Here is a 19,519-nt window from a genome sequence, read left to right as displayed (position 1 = left end):
CTCAGGTGAGATTCACAGAGGGTTTATTGCATCCCTCTGTGGAATGCAGCAAGTTCACATCTGCTGCTCATCCCTTCCCAGCCAAGTGACTTGTCTGTTCTTATATAGCTCTGAAAGACCATTGTTGGAAGGCAGTAGAGGACCAGCACTAAATAGAGTGGAGCCAGTGAAGGTTTGCTGGCTTGATTTACCTGAGTTACAACCCAAGAAGACTTTCAAAACCAACTTGTCTCAGCCAGCTGAGCAGACTGACAAGAGTTAGGGACTGGCATAGCTAGTGTGATGTTGCTTTCAATCCCAGAGAGATGACGGTGGGAGAGCATCAGAGGGCAGAAGGAACAAGAAGGCAGCACCAGGCAAGACATGCCAAAACATGAGAGTAGGAGAGTACTCTGAGCCCCAGTTGAAAACCTCCAGGAGTGGCCATGGCTGAAGGCTGTGCAGCTTCTCTAAACCACCACTCTTTCCTACCTGGAAGGAGGTTGGTGAACTGCAGAATGCAAATACACCCTGAGTCTGGTGACTAAAGAAGGGTTAGAGACAGCAAGTGCCAAGTGGCTTCAGAAGCCGGGGGATTTCCAGCTGCCACCTCTCTTGAGCTGCTTTTGCTGGTGGCTTCTGGTGCCAGACCTGACTGAGAAGACACCTGTGGTTTTATATTTTCATTTGTGGCCAACCTCTGAAAAGCTGCAGGTTTTTTTCGTGCCCTTTGGATAACTCTGTTGATGTCAAATCTGCTCTTATGAAACTTTTTCCATTTCCCCAGGAAATATTTTCTGTTAATACATTCTTATCCTTTCCTTATTGATTTTATCTGCAGTGCCTTTTGCCAAGTCTAATTTTTAGAGCCTTACGTTTATTGCTCTGGGTCCCAGTCAGTAAGTGTTTTGCTGGGCTCCCTTTTTTTTTTTTTCCCATGGTGCACAGTGCACTTCTTTCAAGAGCTCAGAAGGGTTTGTTATTTCTGTGTAAGTCAAGCTGTCAGTGTGGGCTACCAGACAGGATGAACGAATAAGAGATATGGCATCTTCCTACATGGTTACAGCAGGGGAGCTGAGGCCAAAAGGAAGTTGAATGATGCCTCATTAGTTAAGATAAGAAGGAAATGAGAAGGGGACACATGGGAAGCCCTAGGCAGTGACTGTGTTTTCTTATGCTGCTGGCTATGTGGTTTCAAGAATTAGAAACCATTTTGTACTAACAAGTCATTTAGTTATAAGTATCTTGTATTTTAGGAGCATCCTGGATGTTGGGCTTGCAGGTTTCCTACCTGTTAATGTCTCTTACCTGTCCAGAGCTCTGTGATGGTGCAGGAGAGGGTGACCCCAGGGACAGTGGGACCCTTAATGCTCCTGAGATACGCATGTTACAAAGACCCCTCCCTGCGTGTCTTCTGCATTGGTCACTTGTTTGCTCTGCCATCATCAGACCACATGCTTGTCTTATTCTTTTAAGGCCTAGTTCCTGAAAGCTGTGAGCTGTAGTTACAAAGAAATGTCTTCTCTGCCAGGTCCGCGCCTTATCTGCAAATGTCAGATCTGCTGAGAAATGGCTTTTAAAGCAACTTGTGGCATTCATCACCTGCTTGGGGCTGTGGACATTCCCTGCAGAGCTCTCGCTGGGCTGATGGCTTGTTCACACTGGCTGAAGCCACCAAGCAGCTCCTTTCATGCTGTTTGCATGGATGATGTACCCAGCTCTGACAACAAAGACCATTCTGTATGGACTAAGCGAATGCTTGACATCAGCAGCAATAAGCAAAAGTTGTAGTGTGGTGGCCCAAAGCGGGGTGTCAGCCCCAGCAGAGCACCCTGGTGCAGTGAGGAACCCTGCCTGGGAAAGCATTGATGGTGGGGGGGGGAGGGAGCTTGGCCAGACGCATGGCAACGCTGAGTGGGTGTCATGTAAAGGGTGTTCAGTTTGCAGGGATGTGGAAAGAGCTGTTTTCCCAGGGGCTCGGGAAGACATTATCACAGCGGAGCTGTGATGATAGCCACTTTCCCAGGGTGTTTAGAGTGGAAGATACCCTGGATATTTAAATATTATTGATACTAGCAATCTCCAGAGCCTGTTTGATTTGCAAGGGCCTATCACCCAGCCCCAATCTGCCTTTGATGTGCATTCCTGCATACGCACAAAGCACATTCATTTCCTTTTGCAGTGTTTTCATTTGCTGCTAGGAAGCCTCTTGGCCCCTCAGACAGGCCTGTGCCTATTCAAACATTGTCAGTAGCTTTTATATCACTGAGAGTCCTAAACAAACTCTGCTATTCTGCTGCACTGCATACCAGTGTTTTACCATGGTCCAGAGAGTTTCAAATTCCCACAGTAAGACCTATGGCTTCTCTTCAGGAATGATCCACCATTACCACTGCAACTGACAAAAATATTTGCCTGAAAACTGAGTTCTTGTCAACATCCACTGTGGAATCCTACTTTCTACCATGGTAGTCTAAAACAGGGCTTCCCTCTCCCAAAGAGGTATTAAAGGTGCCACCAGAACATGCAACAGGAAGAATAAGATGATGCACAACTCAAATATATTCTGAGAAAGCTCTCAAGCTGCAGTTCGTTCATGTGGCAATGTTAGCTGGAGGTAGTCTTAACAAAGAAGCGTGCCCATAAAACACCTCCATGTGAAACATCCTTGTAAAAATTGACATGGATGGGAGACAGAACAGTTCTCTGTTACAGAGGCCACAGCTCCCTATGGCACTTCTATTTGTGTCATTATTTATTGTTATGATGGTTGCAGCAGAATAACTATAATTAACCTGCCAGTGGCATTACTGTTTCTCAGGGTGCACCACGATGCCTTCAGAGTGTGGTGACATGAAAAGACAGGCAAGCATGTTGCAACTGATGTGTGTGTTACCAAGGATGTAGAATGGACCAGCTGAAACTGGAGGAAAGCAGAAGTAATAGAAGTACACAGTAGGGTTTGCAATAAAACAGGCTGGGCCCAAAGCCAGGGTGGAAGTGTTGACAAGGCAGACTAGGGTGAAGCATCCCTGCCCTTGGCACAGGGATTGGAACTAGATGATCTTAAGGTCTTTTCCAACCCAAACCATTCTATGATTCTATGAGTCTATCGCTGAGGTCATGATTCAGAACATCAATGAGCCTTCAACCTTACGCATCAAACAGGAATACTGGGGTGCAGTCTTCAAAAAAGTGTCAGGAAATCTAAAAGGCAAGGACAGTAGGGAAGAGAGTGATTGGAGCACAGTAAATAGGCTGATCAGGAGCAGTCATCAACACCTGTGAACCCTAAGGCCGTGGCCAAGTCTGTTTCTGAGGAGTATCTGGCTATGCTGCCTGTCCTACAGGTGCTGGTCTTCCACAGATCCTGGATCATATTTGCAAGGCCCAGGCAGATGGCAATGACATAACCCTTCCTAGCTTGTGAATATGAGAACTTGTGGTGTCACCCTCTGGGGTTCAAGTCATGATCATGGATAATGACTAACAGGGGAGGAGAATGAGGAAGATGTGAGCAAACAGAAAAGGGTTAAGCAGAGAAACATGACAGTCTTTCCTGGACTTCTGTAGTGTTGGGCAAGAAAACACACTACACATCAGTGCTTTAGCTGAAAACAGGTTCAGATAACAGTGGCAAGTAGGTTTGCATCTTGAGGACTTCCAACACTTATCTGTCAGCTGAAAAATTAAGTACTTTCCAGGAGAAACAGTGCAGATGTTCCTGCCAGACTTTCTTGGCATGGTGGTTGATCAGCTTTGCTGCACCTGGGATTCAAGCAGAGCCACTAAGTGCAGAGTGGAAGCAAGGAGGAAATCCCCAGCTGACAAAGAAGCACTCCAGAAAGTGAAAGCATGGAGGGCATGGTCCTGAGTGAGTGTGGTCAAGGTTTGGTGTACATCATATCACTCTGATGAAGACTGAGAAGTCGGTGGTGTTACCTAGAACTGATTTCTATTGCAGGGCACTAATTGACAGAACAATGTAGAGGGATTTGAAAATGATGTTTAGAAGACCAAGGATTTACCGTCAGGTAAAAGAAATGAGTGTGGGCCTCAGCCTGAGATTACTCTGAGCGACACTGCAAGGAACGAGGTGCTCTAAAGGGCATTGGGGGATCCTTGCATGGAGACATCCACTTCTGAGGATGACAGTCACCAGATTCAGACTTGTGAGCAAGGCATCACAGAAATGATTTCTGAGAGCAGGGTCAGTGCTGTCTGCAAGGAATGAAGTACGGCCTGGCACAAGCAATCCAGGAGGTTCCTAGACTGTGTGGAAGACAACTTCCTTCTGCAAGTAATAGAGGAGCCGACAAGGAGAGGTGCCATGCTTGACCTCGTGCTCACCAACAGGGAAGGGCTGGTTGGAAATGTGACGCTCCAGGGCAGCCTTGGTTGCAGTGACCACGAGATGGTCGAATTCGAGATCCTCAGGACAGTGAGAAGAGCGTGCAGCAAGCTCACTGCCCTGGACTTCAAGAGAGCAGACTTTGGCCTCTTCAGAAGCCTGCTTAGTAAGGTTCCATGGGATACAGCCCTAGAGGGCAGGGGGACCCAGGACTCTTGGTTGTTATTCAAGGATCACCTGCTCCAAGCTCAGGAGTGTTGTATCCCAACTAGAAGGAAGTGCAGCAGGAGGGCCAGGAGACCTCCTTGGATGGATAAGGAGCTGCTCGGGAAAATTCAAAGGAAAAAAGAGGCTTATAGAAGGTGGAAGCAGGGACAGGTGGCCTGGGAAGAATACAGGGATGCTGTCCGGGAAGCTAGGGACCAGGTGAGGAAGGCTAAGGCCCAGTTAGAATTGAACTTGGCTAGGGATGTTAAGGATAATAGGAAGGGATTCTATAGGTACGTAGCGAGTAAAAAACAGACTAGGGACAACGTAGGCCCCCTTCGGAAGATACCGGGAGAACTGGCTACCCTGGATTTGGAGAAGGCTGAGGTTCTTAATGACTTCTTTGTCTCAGTCTTCACTGGCAAAGGCTCTGACCGCACCACCCAAGTCTTGGAAGGCGAACGCAGGGACTGTGAGAATGAAGACCCTAGGCCCACTGTAGGAGAGGATCTGGTTAGAGACCATCTTAAAAACCTAAATGTACACAAGTCCATGGGACCTGACGAAATCCATCTGCGGGTCCTGAAGGAGCTGGCGAATGAAGTTGCTAAGCCACTGGCCATCATATTTGAAAAATCATGGCAGTCAGGTGAAGTTCCTGACAACTGGAAAAAGGGAAATATAACCCCCATTTTCAAAAAGGGGAAAATGGATGACCCGGGGAATTACAGACCAGTCAGTCTCACCTCTGTGCCTGGAAAAATCTTGGAGCAGATTCTTCTGGAAGGCATGCTAAGGCACATGAAAAACAAGGAGGTGGTTGGTGACAGCCAGCATGGCTTCACTGAGGGGAAATCCTGCCTGACCAATTTGGTGGCCTTCTATGATGGGGCTACGAAACTGATGGACAGGGGCAGAGCAGTTGACGTCATCTACCTGGACTTGTGCAAAGCCTTTGACACTGTCCCACATGACATCCTTGTCTCTAAATTGGAGAGACATCAATTTGATGGGTGGACCACTCGGCGGATAAAGAACTGGCTGGATGGCCGCACGCAAAGAGCTGTGGTCAATGGCTCGATGTCTGGCTGGAGACCGGTAACGAGTGGTGTCCCTCAGGGATCGGTGTTGGGACCGGTCTTGCTCAACATCTTTGTCGGTGACATGGACAGTGGGATTGAGTGCGCCTTCAGCAAGTTTGCCGATGACACCAAGCTGTGTGGTTCGGTTGATACGCCGGAGGGAAGGGATGCCATCCAGAGGGACCTCGACACGCTTGTGAGGTGGGCTGATGCCAGGCTTATGAAGTTTAACCATGCCAAGTGCAAGGTCCTACACCTGGGTCGGAGCAATCCCAGGCACAGCTACAGGTTGGGCAGAGAAGAGATTCAGAGCAGCCCTGTGGAGAAGGACTTGGGGGTGTTGGTCGGTGAGAAAATGAACATGAGCCGGCTTCAGTGTGCGCTCACAGCCCAGAAAGCCAACCGTATCCTGGGCTGCATCAAGAGGAGCGTGACCAGCAGGTCAAAGGAGGTGATCCTGCCCCTCTACTCTGCTCTCGGGAGACCTCACTTGGGGTATTGTGTGCAGTTCTGGTGTCCTCAACATAAAACGGACATGGAACTGTTGGAACAAGTCCAGAGGAGGGCCATGAGGATGATCAGGGGACTGCAGCACCTCCCGTATGAAGATAGGCTGAGAAAGTTGGGGCTGTTCAGCCTGGAGAAGAGAAGGCTGCGTGGAGACCTCATAGCAGCCTTCCAGTATCTGAAGGGGGCCTACAAGGATGCTGGGGAGGGACTCTTCATCAGGGACTGTAGTGACAGGACAAGGGGTAATGGGTTCAAACTTAAACAGGGGAAGTTTAGATTGGATCTAAGGAAGAAATTCTTTACTGTGAGGGTGGTGAGGCACTGGAATGGGTTGCCCAGGGAGGTTGTGAATGCTCCATCCCTGGCAGTGTTCAAGGCCAGGTTGGATGAGGCCTTGGGTGGCATGGTTTAGTGTGGGGTGTCCCTGCCCATGGCAGGGGGGTTGGAACTAGATGATCTTAAGGTCCTTTCCAACCCTAACTATTCTATGATTCTATGATTCTAAGTGCTGTGGGCTTCTGTGGATTGGTGTGATCGTAGGTACTACATGAATCGATAGATATTTAGATCTTGAGTTCATGTGTCTGGCCACCAGAAATTGCCCATATTTTAATTTGTGCCTTCAGGATGAATTTTTTTTTTTTTTTTTTTATATGACAGATAAGCCTTCAAGTCTTAATATAAATCCAAGGTAGCTGGTTTGGTCTGTCCAGGTGGGGTAGATCTTCATAAGGAATTTTACTGGAACTAGCTTACTAGGATAATTCCAGCAGAACAACCTCTATAAATTGCACATTTTTTTAGTGTTGTAACTGGGAGGTCTCAGAACAGTACAACTTGCATTTGCCCTTTACTGGGTGTCTGCCTTGCTGTTTTGATTACTTGGCTGATAAGTAAGTTATAGAAGTTTAAACACTGAATAGAACAAGGACCATGCTTCTTGTTGCTTTGATAGCACATCCTTAACTGCAGAGTTAGAGGCATCTGCCCCCACGAAATGAAGCTCTGGAGGGTTTCAATGTGTACGTGTAGGGATGAGGCGATCATCGGCTGCTCCAAAGCAAAATGGAATTCACTGGAACATTTAATCTCCATTTTGGAGAGTACAGATAGAGAGGCCAAGCCTTCGGTGAACCTGTAACGTACACCAACAAGGAAGCATGCATTTTTTAATTGTTGGATCAGCCCTTAAGCATGCAGTATCAAAACAGTGGTGCAGAAGAGGAACGTCTATGGCCTATTGGAAGATGGTCTGCAGAAATATCATGACTGACACCTCTAGACAGATTGTCTTGACAGAGATGTCCCAAGGCAAAGGAAATGTAAAGATTATTCTAGTTTTCCAAGAAAATGGGTTATTGCTGTATCATGTCCCTATGCATCAATCTAAGGCTAAAATATAATGGATAAAATTCTGGAACACCACTGGAGCATTTAAAGACATTTGATTATATAAGATACCAAAGTATCTATATCAGATGTAGAGTGTTGTCTTCCATTCACTGCTTTGATAAATGCAGGCGTGTTTCCGGAAAGCCAACTTAAATTTAAAACCAGTGCTTTCTGCTGTCTTTGAAATACTTCATTTCTGAAGACTGGGGGATAAAAATCTCCAGGTTTGACTTGATGATGAGGATAAATGACAAAGCTTGGACTCACCCTTAGTATGAACTTCACCTTTCACTATCAAGTTCCAGAGCATTGCTGGATATACCAGCAAAGAGTGTTATGGGCTAGTTCTTAGAGAGAGGGAAAAGATATGTCTTTAGTGTTGTTAACTCAGTAGAACTACATGATGCTATGTATGGCAATGCGTCATCTAAAGCCAGGTACTGTAAATGTGTCTTGACTATGACAATGGCATGGCAGTAAACAATAACAGCAGCAGCTGTATCAGGAGAGGCTGCAAGGATAAAAATCCTCACATTGCAGGATCCATTGCTACCTGCAGGACATGTGAGGACACTGAGGGCAGCTCTAGGATCACGCCGCTGAATTGCAGTACATGGGGAGAGGAAATTATTTTCCTTGGCTGACTAGACCAGGCACAGCAGAAACAAGAGGAAACCAATGAATAAAAGGCTATAAAAAGGGAGCTTAGAGTTTCGTGTACCAGCTATGAAGAAAAATGTCAAGGATGAGGAGACTCGATGGCAATTTAAATTTGTTCTTGAGGCATAAGTGGAGACATCTCTAGGAATGGATGTGATGACAAAGATGACAGAAGTTGCAAGAGGGATTACCTGACAACAGCTATTTATTCATGAAACCCCACCTGATGTGGCCAATGAAACAGAGTGCCTGTGGGCAAATGGTAACACTGAAGATGGACAGGACATGCAAAAAGGAAGATGCTGGTGTGAGAAGGGGAGCAGAAGTAGGTTATCAAGAGAAGAAAATAGTAAGGAAGAAAGACTAAAAGAAAAAGGTTATACAGGAGTACAAAGAAGAAATAAAGCAGTAAAGAGGATGTGATTGCACTGAAGGATAGAAGAGTAACTATCTCCACCAAAGGAAGAGTAGGATAGAATCTCAAGAAGTTGAGCTGGAAACTGGTAGAAGACCGTAAGTGTGTGTCTTAGTTGTCAAACTGAAGCAGAACTGAAATGTTTAGGATGCCGTGACTCAAAAGGCTGCAATCATGTGAACATACTTTAACCTTCCAAGTTCGGTTTGAAGAAAATACTGGAGCTCAGATGTTCCTGGATGTTCTAACCAGAAGATACTTTCCAAAAGTTACCAAACAAACAAAAACAATACTATTTTAGACTGAACATCAGTAAGTGGGAGGAAATTATAGAATGCTTGATTATAAAACATAACTTTAGTAATAATATTAAAAGCTTACATTTTCTGGAAAGACTGCCAAAGATATGTCTGTAAACAAAAATTGCAAGCAATGAGATTTAGTAAAATAAAGAAAAACAGTGAAGCTGGCTGAACTGAGTAACTCAGAAAACCAAATGAGAAGGAATCTTGGTACTTCTTTAAGTCGAAAATGCAATAACTACTTGTAGAGAAAGAGAAACACTCCAGACTTAATTGGCTGGGAATCATTTCAAAGAAAAAGTTAGGAATGGTCTTTAAGGAATACAAACAAATTTTGATGAGCACATAAAGCTACGGTCCTTAAAAACTATAAACAAATTCTTACGAGCAAATAAAACAACATTTTTACATCAGGATGTGCAGAGATAAAGTACAAATAAACAAAAAAATCAGAATAGATTTAGAAGCTGCAGTGGAAATGAAGAACAAAACATTTTTTCAGCAGTACATTAAAAATTAACAACCAAGCAACCAACCAAAAAAACCCCACAAACAATGGGGAGAGAAGTGAAGCCACAACACAGTAAGGACTAAAAAGCTGAAAGATTCAATTCATGCTTTTTCTAACTTTACAATAACAAAAATGAAATAAAGTATGGAAGAAAGCAAGGCAACTGAAGGAAATTATTGCATTTGAGGTGTAAACAAACCTTCAGGTACTTTAAAAATGGGTTTCTGCCTCCTGAATTCTTGAAGGATTAATTATATGCATCCACAGTTTTGGTAGCCACAGTTTTAATAGCAAGTCAAAAATGGTGCAATTATTAGTAGAGAATAGCAAATATGATGCCTCTGTTTCAGGAAGGGAAAAAAAATAGTGTTCTGGGCCAGGACCAGTACTCTGGCTTTAAAGAGCAAGCATAACTGAAAAGAAAGATAATTAAAGACACGTAAATAGTAGCTGAATGGGATAAAAGGCACACGGGTTTACGAAGTTTAATTATCCCAGACTGACAGAAGTATGAATTTCCCCTGATAAAAAAATATAACAGATCTAATTCCACTGAATACCAGCTGATATTTTGATACATTGTCAAATGGGAAATGGTTAATATAAGTGAGGAAGGTAGAGGATAGAAGAGGGATTAAAAATCATACCAGGGTTTCACACAGAGAAGGCAAAACCAGATCATGTTGAAAAGGAACTACAGGGCTGAAGTACGTTGTTAGAGTTTGTTAAAGATCAGTCTTAGTTTTATCTAATCAAACATTTTCCTTTGGGACTTCAGCAAAGAAATGCAATTTTTCCAATGACATTTGCTAGAGACACAAGTAGTCTGTAATGGTCAACACAAAGCAGAACCAGAGTATCACAAAGGAATAAAAGGTGACCTTGAAAAATAAGTAATAGAAATGGGTTGAAAGCTAACAATATGAAGGGCACCATCACTGGGGGATCAGAAATCATTTCTGCTGTATCTGAAACAACAGATGGGAATGGCTGGCAAAGAAGCCTACTATACTGGTGTGGTGCTGGACGAGCATGAACCACTGCTGCAACACAGCTGTGAGAAAAGCAAATATGTGCCTAGTGTGTATCGGAGGAAATAGCTTTCACTGCAGACAGCAAATCATGAATATTGGTCTCCAAGACACTGGGAGATCTCATCTGAAACACTGATGACATTTTTGGTCGTCCCCTGTCAAGAATTAATTGAAATGGGAGCAGATGCAGACAAGGATCAGACTGATGAACACTATCCTACAGGAGGGACGAGAGCCTGCTTAGGAGGGAAGAGAAAAGGAATACAAAGGATTTCTAGAAATACATCTGGAAAGAGTAAATGCCAGGGGAAGAAAAAAAGCTATATAAGGGAAACAAGTTGGAAATGTAAACTAGTTACAAACAGTATTAGTTTAGATAATAGGATTTGGGTTTTATGACTCAGAAAAGCAGGACTGTGACACATCCTCCTAGCAGAAGCAGCGAAACAAGAAATTTGCCTGGCATCAACATGCAGCAGGATCCCAGTGTAAAAGTATTGTGCCCAACAGGGTTGACTGTGAAGCAAGAGACTGTGCTTTGTGATCCCATGTGATCTTGGAGGAGGAGGCAGGCCCTTGTTTCTGATGGCATGACCACCCATGGTTCCTGCATCTGAGCTGTCAGCCTGATTTATCTAGAGCTCTGCTTCCTATTCCTTGAATTAAATGTTGTATGCATGGAAATCTAAAAGTGCTCATCTTCAGCCAGCAGTGCTTCTCACTCTTGTTCTGCTTTAGCAGTACAATACATTCCTCCCATTTAAATGAGAAGCTCTGCACATCAATCTGGCTGTTAAGCTTTATACTTTGCTATATCACTGTTGGAAATGCATTACTGACAGCATAAGTGTAGGAACACATACTGTGCTCCCCTTTGGGGACAGACAGTTCTCTTGACTGCCAGGAACCTGTATTCCTCTATAGACTAGTTGATATCAGCTTCTCTAAGTTACAGAAAAATCATATTTTCAAGGGCCATGCATTATATAATAAAACTATAAACTGTGCATAGTTTTGCAACGTATTTTCGTTGTACCAGTAAATGTCTTCAGTAGTATCGTGAGTGAAGTATAACAAAACCAGCCTACAGCTAGTGTCTAAATAAAACAAAGCACAAAGTGGATTAAGTGCTACCATCATTTTATCGTAGACGTGATTAGGAAAACTGCTTTGTTTAAAAGTCACAAAATCTAAGCTTGGATGAAGCTAATCTGCACAGGAAGCAATCTTTTTTCTTTCTTTGTATGTCACTGTTGTTGTTCCATTTCAGCTCCCTTACAGTCTGTGCCTTTTTAAGCAAATACACTGCTGGGCTGCGGGGAACTGGGCAGATGTACATCTCTCATTTTGCACAGTGATGGATGTGTCTAAAAGCCTTGGTTTGCTCTTGTACTCAGTCCAGAGCACAGGACCCCAAGAGTCAGATGTTCATGTTTCATGTTCACTGTAAGCATGTGAGTAACTTGGGATTCACAGGCCTCAGGATTTAGGAAAAAAAAAAAAAAACAAACCAAACAAACAAAAAACCCAAACCAAACCAGAACTGAAAATCAACGCTTGTGGCCGAGAATGCAGGACATGAAAGGAAGAAACTAGCAGGAAAAGTCTGGATAGCAACTGAAGGAAAAGTAGCTGAAGAAGCAGAGGAGAAGGGAAAAGAAACAGAGGAAGCAGAGCAAGAAAGGCACATGAATACAGGAGAAATTGGTGAAGTTATTCAAGGAGAAAAGCACTCAGCCTCGGGAGCTGGATGGGAAGGGAAACAAGAAGGCACAAAATTACAGAAATTTTCAGAAGTGTTTTGTTGACTGTGCAAAGCAGGTGCTAAACTTAAAGCACACTTAGGTGCATTCAGGATCATGGAATCATAGAATCATTTAGATTGGAAAAGACCTCTAAGATCATCAAGTCCAACCATTAACCTAATGCTGCCAAGTCTACCACGAAATGAAGTCCGTAAGTACCATCTCTACATGTATTTTAAATACTCCAGGGATGGTGTCTCATCCACTCCCTGGCCAGCCTGTTCCAGTGCTTGACAACCCTTTCAAGGAAGAAATTATGCAACCTAAAGATCCACTGGCATAACCTGAGGCCATTTCCTCTTGTCCTATAGCTTGTTACTTGGGAGAAGAGACGAACACTCACCTCACTTCATTGTCTCCTGAACACACTCCAGCACCAAAATGTCTTTCTTGTAGCAAGGGGCCCAGGGCTGATCACAGTATTCAGGGTGCAGATTCAACAGCGCTGAGTATGGGGAGATAATCACTTTTGTAATCACTTCCTGCTGGCCACACTATTCCAGATACAAGCCAGGATGCTGTTGGCCTTCTTGGCTGCCTGGGCACACTGCTGGATAATAGGCTAAAATTAAGCATGAATGTAATTTCTTTTATGATTCCCATCCTAGAAGAGAAGGCAGATTAAGAACAGGGAAAGAGCATTACACCTTGAACACCCAGATGACCACCTGGTTTGCAATGGAGTATATAGCAACAAATGCCTTCAGAGTGGGAGCTCATTTACTCACTCCTTCATCTTTTCCCTTTCCATGAGCTCAGAAGAAAAAGGCAGGCTCAGGAGAAGCTACCCAGAGCTGCCTGGTGTCTAGGGGTTAAGCAGGCACTTCAGACAGGCTAAGGATATGATTCATGCTGATGCCTTTACTGCGTTTTGTCTGCATTTCAGTCTCTGTGCTTTGGTTCTGGTCCTAGAGCATTGTGGGAACCAGAATATCTGTTTGGGGAAATTTCTTTCTTTTTCTAATTGTAACAGAGCACCATGACATTTTCAGAAAGCAAATTATGCTGGTGGAAACCCATCATTTCCTGTCCATAAGAATATTTCACATTGACTTCTGCATTTCCAATAAGAAAAAACCCAAATATTTTGAAAAAAAAAGATTATCCTGAAGTAAAAGAAAAACATTGCATTTTTTAAACTGATTGTTGAATTTTAAAATAACAGTAACAAAAACCAGACTGAAATATTCCATTCTCCTTAAAGGCTTCTGGAGGCTTTCCTTTTCCAAAATAAAATGCTCTTGACATACCCGTGTTTCCACGGAAATTTTCAGTTTGACATGAATGGCATTGTTCATCCGAAAAAAAAGTCTTCCACTGGAAAAAATTTTACTAGTTCTTGTGTGGCCGCCCACACCCTCTCTTTCTCCTCAATATCTTTTTCCAGTCTTGATCAGTCGGTCCCCTGCTGAAAAAGCTCTGCCTGCTAGAAAAGGAAGCAGAGACAACACGTTTTCTGCTGTCCTGCTCATTGCTGTGTGTACCCTCTGCTGCTTCCATCAGTTCTTACCCCCCAGGACCCTGCGTAATTCAGGTTTTCAGGGCAGCCACCACCTCTCTTTCTGCAGGACTTACAATGGGGCAGGACTAAACTGTAGATCCCATCCTAACCCCATCAGACAGGATACCTCACTGTGGGCAATGGGACTACCCTAGCTGCAGCAGGCAGGCTGTGGTCCTCAGTAAACACAGCATGTTTTGCTGGACTGCATGTTTGCTCTCCTGTTCCCTCAGCTGCCTCAATATTACTCAATTGAGTAATATTGAATAAGTGCTGATTGCTGACAATGAAAGGAGTTCCGTGTGCAAGCAGCACTGATAACACAGGCCTGAGGCAGTGCTGGCATTTTTTTAACTGCTTTTTGCACCACGTGAGGAGAATTTCTAGGAACAGCCAAAGTGGTTGAGTGTAAGCTCTGTACATAGGAATGTCAAGGAAAAGAGGTATTTATTGCACATAGTAAGTCTTGTTTTCCAGTGCTCTAAGCACATAACTAATTCCATATCATCCCAAGACAGGTTTGTTCGCAGCTCCAACAGCGCTGGTGCAGGGCCCAAGAAAGAGTTATTGCTGTTGCTTGAGTTTGTTAACGTGCAGGGCCCAAGGAAGATTTATTGCTGTCATTTGAGTTTGGTAACAGAGCACTTGGGCAGCAGTGGAGGATGGGGCCATTCCAGTAAATGCAGTGGAAAAATCATCCATAGTGCAGAGCTGAGCTCGTCCCGAGGAGCCGAGCGAGGAAGGGGGGAGCATGCCAGCCGAGTGCCCCCGTGTGACCCCAAACCATCTTCAACTCTGCATTGAAAACAGGAGCTTGTTTTAAAACATCCATTACGAGAAAGTCAAACACAGCTAAATATCACTCAGAGCCCTGCTACCATTTGGCTTAATGATGGCATTAAGAGCGGGGTGTGATACATCGTCGCTCAGCCTGGTGAGACATCCCATGAACTGCCCCAGCTGCAGCATGGGATGGATGATGGGTGACCATCCTGACAAGGGGGCTGCTCAGCAGAGTCAGAAAGGAGCAGCAGGCTGTCTGTCTGGAAAAATCAAACACTGTGATGTAGCTGCTCACTGGAGTTTGGCTGGAAGGTGTAAACACTGCCCTTACAAACCTTCATGGGACTGCTGCTGGTACAGCTGAACAGTGACTGGAACTGCTGTGGAGATGACAAGCCTTGTCAGAAGCATTTATGGGTCTTTAGCTGATTAAAACCAAACTGTTCAGCAATCAACTTATGGGTCTATCTAAAGATGGAAGCAGAAGGGTCTCTTATCCCTCAAATATTTTACAATTAGCAGGAGCTATCTTTGGCAAAAGAAATTGTTAAAGCTTTATAATATTTATTTCTCATAACTTGAGTCTTTGATGTGGCATCTGTCCTCAAGTCTATGTTTTGAAGGGAAATCTAAGAAACACATCTGAAAAAAGCAAAGCTTTATATAACAGTGTGATGCCAAGCAGTGTCACCACTCAAGGACCAGTGCCATACCACAGCACTCCATTGGGGCAGCACTGTCCCTCCTCCAAGCATGAGAGGTAACATTCCTACTACAGCTTGTGATTTCTGCAGAGCTCCAGGGTCACATGTCCTGAAAGTGTCCCTTCTCTGTACCCTGAGGATGCTACAAACCAACCAGAGTGAGTGGGATCTTTCTTTGTGACCAGTGGCCACCTCCAAGAAGTGCTGGGCACCTGCACCATGCAAGAGGCTCAGTGTTTTTCTATCCTCAAGGTGGGGAAGGAGGTGAAGCTGTCATTAGGACTTAAAGAGGCTACTTCAGAGGTATTCCTCTAGCTCCTGATAAGTAATAAACATCAGGCCAGGCTGGATGGGGCTTTGAGCAACCTGGTCTAGTAGAAGGTGTCCTTGCCCATGGCAGAGAGATTGGAATGAGATGATCTTTAATGTCCCTTCCATCCCAAATCATTTTGTGATTCTGCGATTCTCTGATCACCTGTGAAATGGACAACATCAACAGCAGAGAGGCAGAGCTTGAGGTGCTATAGACAGATAGGGAGCCCTCAGCAGACAATACTGGGCTTCAGTGTCTCAGCCTGATTTCAAGTTTGAATCACCTGTGTCTGTCCCTATCACTTGCAATGACACAGCAGCAGCAGAGAATGGAGGTAGACCCTATATGGGGTTTCTTTGCACTCAGAGCTGCTGGCAGCAGCAGTCATCAGAGAGGCAAGAAGCCTGCTCTGCAAATCCTTCTCTTTACACAAATATTTCTTTCCTTGTGTCAATGCAAATGTTCATCACCATTTATTCTGGCACTGGCCAGGATAAAGCCAACAGCAGCAAAGCCAGAGGTCTCTGTTGTTTGTAATCTCTGCTGAGCAGATGAATCATTGCTGTGCACCATCAGATCATTTCTGTTTTATAACACCCTACTCATTTGATCACAAAAATCCAGCCTTGAGTGGGGTAAATTAATTTGGGTTTTTTTGGTTTGATTTGGTTTGGTTTGGTTTTTTTATCCTCACATTCCTTTTGATATTTAGAATGTGATTTTCATAGAAAAATCAGAAGTAGTGATCTGTGCCTGGGGCCAGCTAACATCAGGCCACAGGCTGTGCGTCTGGCACAGCACTTCCTGGGTACCACCATGTTGTAGATAGGGTCCTTTGAAACAGACCCCTCTTAGTTACCCAGTTCATATCCTGTCATCACTTACTTGCTGTTTCATCACTTTGCAAAAGCAAGATAGGTCTGGAAAGTTTATTAAGCCCAATCCCATCTGTCTAATGTCAAGTTTAAAGCTTCCCCAGCCTTTTTTGTGAGTTCACCTGGGTAAACCCTACCCAAACTACACCGCAATGTGCATCAGCTTAGGCAGCCTAGCAGCTGCCTTCAAATCAGGAGGTGACTATGTCTCAGTGGTGCTGTGCTTTAAGTGTTCACCATACAAAAATCTCCAGAGGATGCACTGAAACGAAAAGCCTGTGTAGTTATCCATTGTATTGTCTAACCATACCAACCCCAAAAAGAGCAAAGAACCTCAGACCCACCAAGATCAACAGGGATCCTCCCCAGACTTTGCAACGAGGCTGAAACTGTACCCGTCCACCATGTGTGCGGTGTGTACAGTGGACAGTATTCTCTGTAGGAGCTTCGAACAAAGGGAAGTTGTTGCTGGGATAAGCCCAAAGAACATAAAATAGCTCATCCTCTGGTGCGAGTCTTCTAAGACATTGCACTGCATTTTCTGCTGTCTTTCTAGTTTGCTTTTTTATTCATGGAACTTCTTGTATCAGCTGTGAATTTCTTTGGCTCAGTGTAGTAGCAAGAAGTAATCTGCAACATGCAGCTGGTGGAAAAAAGAACAGCGGTAACAATGGCTTGGCCAGAACTGTAATGTTGTGAATCTAAATAGGAAACAGCCAATGGGATAGAAAACTTCACTGATACCCGAATATACATACTGATATTGGGACAAAGACTATATTTTCTGCCATTGCTCTGAGCTCCCAGGGGCTAGCACCGATGATTGCATGTGCTCCTGCTATGCTGGTGCATGAAGGTTATTGCAGCACATTTGCCTCCCATTCATGCCTTCCTCTGACCCATGTTCTGGACTATCACAACAGCATAAAGGGGCAGCAAGGACCATGGTGATCTGCACTGTACCAGTTATCTTAAGCATTAGGGAGAACTCCCAACTGTTGGAGTGGTATTGAAGCTGTACACTTTGAGTACTGATTTCTGTGAGTGTGGCACACACATTAAAACAAGTATGCCCCAGGTTCTTCCCCATCAACTGCAATGTCCCAGGTCATCTACCAGGTCTGGTTTCCTTGGGACTGGTGCAGAGGCCTTTCTGCTGGCACAAACCCTTGCAAAGCAGTTCAACTCACTGGACAGCACCATGGCCCCTATTCACATGGCATGGCAGCTTAGAGAGGTTTGCTTGCTGATCTTCAGTCAGAGTTGGAGCTCCACAATTTTCCATTATGAAGGAACAATATTTTTAGTGTGGCTGATTTTTAGCAGAGAAAACAAACCCCCAAGCTTTTCTAAATTGAATGTGTTTTGGAGTTTAATTGAGGCTTTGCATGCACATATTAATGTCAAGCTTTATTTATTCTGCTTTGTTGCTTGAAAAAGCATGGGAGAGCCATCTTCCTGCATGTTAGTTATTATTTAAAAAAGGGAACTCCGTTAGTAGGACATTGAACCTTAGGTCACTGCAGGCCAGTGAAAATAAATCCCTTCACCTGTGTGTCTCTGTTTTCCTTTCTACCTCTGCAGGTTTATTCAAAGCGGGAGCTCCTGGTTTAGGCAATGTCTAACTGCATGTTTGCACAGTGTCTGTTTTGATGCTGTCTCAGCTGTGCCTGGGGATGCTGCTGTACATTAAGTGTTTCATAATGACATGCTTGATAATTCTATACATTTCAGAAGGAGCAGTCAAGGTTGTTGAGATCATCTTTATGATTCAGCCACTGCTTTATCATTATTAGCGAAAGTCACACCTACCCCTGCACCAGATTGTGGTGGAATAGGAACAAGGAGTTTTCTCCTGGCTCTGCAGGACCATGGCGGGGCTGTAGGAAGCAGTGAGCTCCTCCTTCCCTGTGTCTCAGCCAGTGGAAGATATGCAGCTTGGGAAGCGGTGTATCCCTCTGGATTCCATAACCGGGTGCCTTTCATGCTGTTTGAGAGGAAGTCTTGAACACATGTTACAAGAAATCACAAGGCAAGCTAGAAACTTCAGAGAGTACAAGTCACCTTTGCTGCTCCCCAGAACTTCGTACCACAGTGTGCCACCAAGGAATGATCATAAGGACAGTCAGGCTAATGAAGAACTTCCGTCTCAGAGGCAAGCACTCAAGCCTCTGAAATATGAACTGGTTTATACAGTCCTGCAAAGCCCAAAACTATAGGAAAGAAGTCTTTACATGCATAGAGACCTGTGGTCAGATTGCTGCTCTGGAGGACTGTTTCTTGGACTTGCTCCATTGCCTCTTGTCCTACAGCACATCATACAGAGCCCTTGTGCCTTCTGTTTGGGACTCATCCTACCCCTCCGCTTTACCCTTCCCATCATGATGAAGGAGAATGGTGGTAAGAAGCTGCTGCCTTTGGCTAAAGCAGCCTTAACCCTCACAGTGACTCTTTGCTTGCTTCTCCCCACCTTGGTCTTTTTTCATCTATCATCTCCTTTCTTGGAGGCTCGTAGGGAATCCCCAGCCAGCACCCTTCTTCAGGCAGCTGCCCCCCCCCCCCCCCACCTGCCTGTTGCTCTCCGTGCCACTCCAGCCCCTTTGGCACGCCACCACGCTGCTTCCTTTTCTCTCAAGGGAGGTCCTGTGGCTGAGAAAAGTGAAGGCGAACTCTTTGTTAACATTTTGGGAGTACATTGCTGTATGTGTTTGTACATAAACTCTTGGAGGTTCACCAAGTTAACTCTGTGTCCTGATGAATACCACCACTTCTGGGACTACCTCTTCATTTCACAGATAAGATCGTTACTTGCTAGTGAGTCTTCTTCTGATTTGTTTCTTATGATGTGTACTTGTGTTTGTAATGTTGTAGTGATCATGATCAGTTTGTAATGTTGCTTTAATTTTCCTTGCCAAGAGGTAAACAGCTACAGACACCTATTCTGTGTTTTCTTGCCTTCAGCTCAGGGACATTGTCATAAATGATATCCCACAGCTGCAGCAGGTCAGAATCCATAGCTCTGTATTTTGAGATTGCTCAGCCACATGGATTTGACAATGTGTTTTGGGAAGAGACCCCTTAAGTCACTAAATACT

This window comes from Psittacula echo (assembly GCF_963264785.1).
Source record: "Psittacula echo genome assembly, chromosome: 2".
Taxonomy (NCBI): domain Eukaryota; kingdom Metazoa; phylum Chordata; class Aves; order Psittaciformes; family Psittacidae; genus Psittacula; species Psittacula echo.
The sequence above is the reverse complement of the archived record's forward strand: the minus strand, read 5'-3'. Positions refer to the sequence as shown.